We start from the raw sequence: 7,328 nt of genomic DNA, 5'->3' as shown, positions 1-7,328 counted from the left end.
GGAAAGAGTCCCTTGGCTCACCCCTCCCAAACCCCAACACCAAAAAACAAGCAGATACACACGCAGTCTCCTGAGGGAACGCTCACAGCCAAAATTGTTTTCAACCAGAACAGACTCCCCTTCAAAAAGGGGACCAAGATGTCTTACTACCACCTGAGCATGGATCTCGTTAACTGCAGGAAAAGGATCTTCATGAGCTGACAATAATGACCCCTTTAGAGTGATATTCGAGTATATTCCAAAATGATGTTTTCATTCATTACCCATTGTTAGACTGCCACCTGGTCAGACTAAGTGTTCAAAAGCTGAGAGTGTGTTGGCTGTCAGCCCTGGCTTTTCCATAGACTTGACTTGCATCCCTTGGCTCTGATCTTCTCCCCACCTTCAGGCACGGTAACTTCCCTTATTGATCCTTTTGGCTCTCGTAGCAATGTTTTGCCTTCTTAGACTGTGGACCATAACTTTCACCTCATTTGCCTCTAAGTATGTTCCCATTAGTGTCTGTGATTTATCAACAGCTAATTAGTCAGTGACTAAGCCAGTGATTCTTAAACACTTTATAGAAGAGGTCCATATGTCTAGGTACTAGGGAAGATGGCTGAGTTAACTACATCTTTATTGAGGGGGGATCAGTCCTTTCCAAGTTTCATAAGAATCTTTATGACAAAATTTGGAATTTTTAAGATGTATGTAGTTCTTAAAGTTCTTTGAAGATGCAATATTTATATATGCAGTGTTGCATATGTAAATTTGGGTTTACATTTCTTATAAAGTTCTCTTCTGTCTCCTCAAGGCTTCTCACCCAGAACGTTTAACCTAAACGGTTGCTGGCCCTAAAAATTCAACTGGATAGATTTTGATTAAACGATGTGCAAGGGGCTGTGGTGATTGGTTGCAGCAGACCCCCAGGTTTTGCCTGTTCATTCTTTCCCTCACTAGGTAATAGCACCCGATTTTCATACAGGAACCTACCTCCTACTCTCCAAGGAATACAGCCTTGGTCAGACTGTCAATCAAAGTGATGGCCTCTCCAGATCAAGGGATAGACTGTTGTATTAGTTTTCTATTTGCTACCCTAACAAATTATCACAAACCTAGAGTTAAAACAGAGTTCTGTTGGTCAAAAATCTCACTGGGCTAAAACCAAGGTGTGAGTAGGGCTGCATTCCTTTCTGGAGGCTCTCGGGAAGTTCCATTTCATTGCCTTTTCCAGCTTCTAGAGGCTGCTGGCATTCCTCAGCCCATAACCCCCTTCCTTCATGTTCCAAACCAGCAATCTTCAAAATCAGTAACATCTTTCTAATCCTGCTTCCATAGTCACATCTCTCAGATCCAGCTGGAAAAGTTTCTTCACTTCTAAGGATGCTTGTGATTACATTGGTCCCACCCCAATAATCCAAGATAATCTCCGGAGCTCAAGGTCCTTAATTTACTCACATCTGCAAAGTCCCTTTTGCCACTTAAGGTAACGTTTACAGGTTTCAGGGATTAAGACATGAACATCTTGGACTTCCCTGGTGGCACAGTGGGTAAGAATCCACCTGCCAATGCAGGGGACATGGGTTCAAGCCCTGGTCCGTGAAGATCCAATATGCCGCGGAGCAACTAAGTCCGTGTGCCACAACTACTGAGCCCGCGCACCCTAGAGCCCGTGCTCCACAACAAGAGAAGCCACCGCAATGAGAAGCCCACACACCGCAACAGAGTAGCCCCTGCTTGCCACATCTAGAGAAAGCCCGCACACAGCAACGAAGACTCAATGCAGCCAAAAGTAAATAATTAAATAAATAAAAGAAAACCCAACAAATAAGTAAATAAGGAAAAGAAAAAACAAGACATGAACATCTTGAGGGGCCATTATTCTGCCTACTACAGACCCCTTTCAGCTGATCCATTACACTCTATTTCTGGGATAAGCAAAGTGATGACCCAAGAACTAAAAAAGATCACTGGGCACTTATCTCAGTGATGGCACCCATCATTTTTGGCGTGTAGGTCTGTGGGGCTGGTGCCTGTGCTTCCCAAAGCCTGACTTTTCAGTTTATCCTGCAATTCTGAGACTTTCCCCATAGCTAGAACTTGCTAGAAATAAATGTAATACATAGTAGAACAACAATACAGAATCAATCAGAGTTTTTGGTTGCAAACAACAGAAACAGCCTTTGTAACTCTTAAGGAAAAAAAGGAATTGATTGGACAAATGTCAGTTTCTCAGAGAGTCAATGGTGAGAATCCATGAAACCATACTGATTGAATTCCAATCAATTTGGAAAACCTAGATGCTGCAGAGGGCTAGGCAGCAGAAATCACTGCAAAAGTGACACAGCAGATAGAGTGAGTATAGTATATACGCCACACTGCTGCATCACTGGACCTCCAACTGACCCCACTTGTTTGCAACACTTGCTCAAGATACATAGTGTCTGGGCTTCCCTGGTGGCGCAGTGGTTGAGAGTCCGCCTGCCGATGCAGGGGACACGGGTTTGTGCCCCGGTCCGGGAAGATCCCACATGCCGCGGAGGGGCTGGGCCCGTGAGCCACGGCCGCTAAGCTTGCGCGTCCGGAGCCTGTGCTCCGCAACGGGAGAGGCCACAACAGTGAGAAGCCCGCGTACCGCAAAAAAAAAAAAAAAACAAAAAAAAAAACATACATAGTGTCCAGAGGGAGCTTCCAGTTGGAGGACCTTGATTCTATGCCCATCTCCCAGGCTAGCAGGGATAACTCTGGTTTCTGTAGCTGTATGTGGCCACTAATTCCACAAAAGGAGATTGAGATGCCTATAGAAGGAGGAGGCAAATAACTAGCAAATGCCCCCCACGAATATCCTAAGAGAAATTCAAAGAGCTGTGGAGGAGGCAGAAGTCATGTCTGTTTAGGAAAATCAGGAAAGACTGAACAGAAAATGGGTGTAGGACAGGGCTGTCCTATAGAAATAGAATTCAAGCCACATATATAATTTAAAAATTTCCAGTAACTGCATTAAAAAAGTAAAAAGAAACAAGTGAAAATAATGTAAATGTATTTTATTTAACCCACTATATCTAATATATCAGTGGTCCCCAACCTTTTTGGCACCAGGGACCGGTTTCGTGGAAGACAATTTTTCAGTGGACTGAGGGGGTGGGGATGGTTTCCGGATGATTCAAGCACATTACATTTATTGTGCACTTTAGTTCTATTATTATTACATTGTAATATATAATGAAATAATTATACAACTCACCATAATGCTGACAGGAGGCAGAGCTCAGGTGGTAATGCGAGTGATGTGGAGCAGCTGTAAATACATATGAAGCTTCACTGGCTGACCCGCCACTCACCTCCTGCTGTGCAGCCCAGTTCCTAACAGGACACAGACCGGTATTGGTCCATGGCCTGGGGGTTGGGGACCCCTGTAATATATTATCATTTCAACATGTTATTAATAAAATACAAATGGGACATTTTACATGCAATAAAATATTTAACAGAAAAAAAGTACACTGCTTCAGGTTTTTTTTTTAAATTAAATTAAATTAAAAATTCAGTTCCTTCTTGGCACCAGCCACGTTTCAAATGCTCAATAGCCACATGTGGCTAGTGGCTATAACATTAAACAACAAAGGTGTAGAAGGATGGTGTATCCGCTTGGATCTAATCTAGAGAGAGAAAACACAGTAATTTAAACACGGTAAGTTTAAATACAAAGAATCATTAACATAGCAGCAGATTGGACTCATGAGCGTCTGGCTAGTAAAAAGCACAGAGAACTGTAAAGAATATAGGAACGGAAGGTATTCTGAGCAGCTGCTGCCCCATGGGGCTGAGGTAGAGCATCTGAGAAAGAGCTGCCTCTCTATCCACAGGCCATAGGAATAAGATTGAGACCTCCGTGGACAGGGCTCGTGGCTCCCTGAGTGGCAGAGAAGTTGCTGTGGCATCAGCAGAACTTGCTGAAAATCTGCCCTCCAGAACTTTCCAGAAATCACCTTCTAAGCTGCCCAGGGTTGGTTTCTCACGGGAGGCGTTCTCTTACAAAACTGCTCCAGGTGCCTGGAGAAGCTGCTGGTTGCTGCCGGCCACCATGGCGCTGCAGAGCTGGGCGCTGGGGAAGCTGCGTGCGCGGCAGGAGCTCGGCACAGGCCTGGAAGTGTGGAGAAATACACCAGCATGATGACAGGCCTAGAAAGAGAAAAGCGTGAAGAACAGCAAGGGGACTAGTTCGGATTGAGGAGTCATTATAGATGGGAGGGTAAGATAGAAATGCAGTAAGATAGAAAGGTAGACCCAAGGGTTCTACCTCAGACTCAACAAACCATTCTATACAATATTGTAATTTTCCCCAAATACCACTTTGGTCACATCACCCCTCTCTTAATAACTTTCCATGGCTTTTCCATGCCTATATAGAATTTAGCATCTTAGACTCTCTGTCCAAACTTCCTCGAGCCAGGCCACTCTCCTGTGCTCCCCACAGACCAGCTTTGCTCTGCTATTCTGCCTAGAAGGTCCCCCTTCCCCCTTCCTTTCCTCACAACTCAGCCCAAAAGTCCCAGTCAGAACCAACTCCCATAGTACCCACCACCGTCTGCCCACAACGTAAAATCAGTAAAGTTCCCAAGGGGAGGGACTCTCCTTTGTTAGTGTGGTTTCCTCCCTGGTACTTACACAGTAGGTGCTAGATAAATACTCTAGACTAGACTACAAGCTCCTGTGGGCAGCACAGTGCCCAGGACATTGGAGGCTCTCTCCAGGTATTAAATACATGAAATCAGTGGAATGGAATAGAATAGAAAGTCCTTGTCATAAACCTCTTGCTGTGTGTGCTTTGTAGCATCCGTTTTTCCCCTCCTCAGGTACATATTTCTTACTGACTTTTCAATCCTAAATGCCTGTGGTAAACAGAGCAGTTATCCCAAAAGATGTATTTCACTGTCCTATTCCCAATAATCTGTGAATATTACTCCATATGGCAAAAGATGTGATTAAATAAAGATCTTGAGAGGAGGAGCTTATCCTGGATTATCCATCTGGCCCCGAAATGCAGTCACAGGTGTCCTTATAAGAGAAAGGCAGAGGGAGTTTTGGACAGAAGAGAGATGGAAGCTATGTGACCACAGAGGCAGAGACTGGACTGATGTGGCCACAAGCCAAGGAATGCCTGGAGCCACCAGAAACTGGAAGAGGTAAGCAATGGATTCTTCCCTAGAGCCTTTGGAGAGAGCACAACTTTACTTTTGCTACCATGTCAGGATAAAACCTCTGTTGTTGTAAGCCACCCAGTTTTGGTAATTTGTTATGGCAGCCACCGGAAATTAATACAATGTCCAATTCCAGGGGTTGTAGTGATCGATTCACACATGGGCACATGACCCAGTTAATGCATTGAGACTCTGTAACAGGACATTTGCTGGAGCTGCTGGGAAAGGGAAGCTCTTTTTGCCACTAAGGCAACCCATACTAGGAAGAGATAAGCCTAGAGCTGTTTGGGGCCTCCATGTGGAGACATCAGCCTAACACGTTGAAAAAGACAGAGACAAAATCTAGTGTTGCTATCATTTGATCTTCTGTATCCAGCCATATCCGAAGCCAGTCCTATCCCTGGACTTTCAATTATATCAGCCAATTAATTCCTCATTTTACTTAAGCCAGTATGAGCTGGATTTCTGTCACAAGCAGCCCAAAGAATTCTAACTCATAGAGTCTTTTCATTACCTGCATAGGGTTGTCAGATATATATGAATTGTAGATAAACAACAAATAAATTTTTAGTGTAAGTATGTCCCAAATATTGCATGGGTCTGATACCATATGTGTATATATTGTTGTTGAACTGAAATTCAAATTTAACTTGGCATCCTGTTTTTTTCGGTTTTTGGGGTTTTTGTCTTTTGCCAAGTCTGGAAATCCTATGTTGAAAGAAGGTTTTTTATTGATCAGCCGAAACCTTTGAAAGGCCAGTTGTTACAGTACAAAGGAAGATAGACGTAATCTTTATACTAAGTAGATACCTCATAATTTTAGGCATTTGAATTACTGTCTTCAGTCTCTTGTATTGACTGGGGCTGTAAAAGAATGTGATTATAGCCTCATAATGTCATGAACCTTCATATGATTTGAAGTTGAGAAGGACACATTAACAGTTTTTAATAGCCTGAGCAATACTGAGCAAAGCAGTAGAAAGGTGTCTGAATGTGTTGAGACACCCACAACAAAGATGTAAAAATAAATAAATAAATAAAAGAAACTAGTATTTTAGAAACAAAACAAACAAACAAAAAACTGATGCTCTTCCAGAGCTGCTTTCACAGTTTCCTCTACTTGGTGTGAGGTACCCATTAGGGTGTGGTCCAATTGCAAAGGATTGTGGGAGACCCAGCTGGAGGAGCAGAGGAGGGGGCCAGCCAATAACTATTGAGCAGGTGAGAAAAAACAAAATGGCCAAGCTGAAGGTATCCTGAAATCTGGAGACCAGCCTGATGGCATGAAGTCTGGCATATATAAAACAGTACCCCAGCCCAGGATATACGGGCATAGTGTTGTGTGTTTTTTGCACCCAGATGCAGTGTTGAAGAAAAGAAGGTTCCTCTACTTTACTAATGCTTGAGTGCCTTTGGTTCTCAAAAGCCCCTTCAAAAGACTTCTGCGGTAGATTAGTTCTTTAACCTTGAGACGTATATCTAGAATGAGGGATTCACAGTTTGTTTTAATTTTGCAGCAAAGGTAAGAATACTTGAAAACTTACAAACTTGAGAAGTTGCCCAGCTCAACGACTCTTCCACTATTGCTTATTTTTCAGTGATGTTCGAAAAAGGAGGATATTTCTTGAAAATACAGTTTGAAATGTCAATTGTATTTCAGTCGTTTCTGCCCTTTGTTTTGATGTGGATTCTTTTTTTCACGCAAATATATAGTTAAGCACTGTGGAGTAGAGTACATGCATCCGATTCTGCTGTCCTAGCTTTTGTTTATGTTCCCACTGACTGACGATCTTACCAAATCTGGCAAGTTCTCCACGCCCAGCAAGATCTTCTCACAGCTTGTGTTAAGAATTACTTCGTGTCACCTAGGGTGACATAGTGAGATCACACCCTTCTGGGTATGGGATGGGTCATGCCCAGTAATCGTCTTCAGAAAGCAAGAACTAAAGTGGGTGGGTCAGTCTCCTTGGTCTGGAGCAGTGGTTCTCAGCTAAGGGTGGTATCCTGCACCGAGGGAGCATTTGGAAATGTGAGGAGACTTCTTTTTTTGTTCTAAATTATATTTTACATATAACATTGTGTAAATTTAAGGTGTATAACATGTTAATTTGATGTATCTCTGTATTGTAATATGATTGCCATTGTAGC

This window comes from Lipotes vexillifer, unplaced genomic scaffold, assembly GCF_000442215.2.
Source record: "Lipotes vexillifer unplaced genomic scaffold, Lipotes_vexillifer_v1.1 scaffold806, whole genome shotgun sequence".
Lineage (NCBI taxonomy): Eukaryota > Metazoa > Chordata > Mammalia > Artiodactyla > Lipotidae > Lipotes > Lipotes vexillifer.
The sequence above is the reverse complement of the archived record's forward strand: the minus strand, read 5'-3'. Positions refer to the sequence as shown.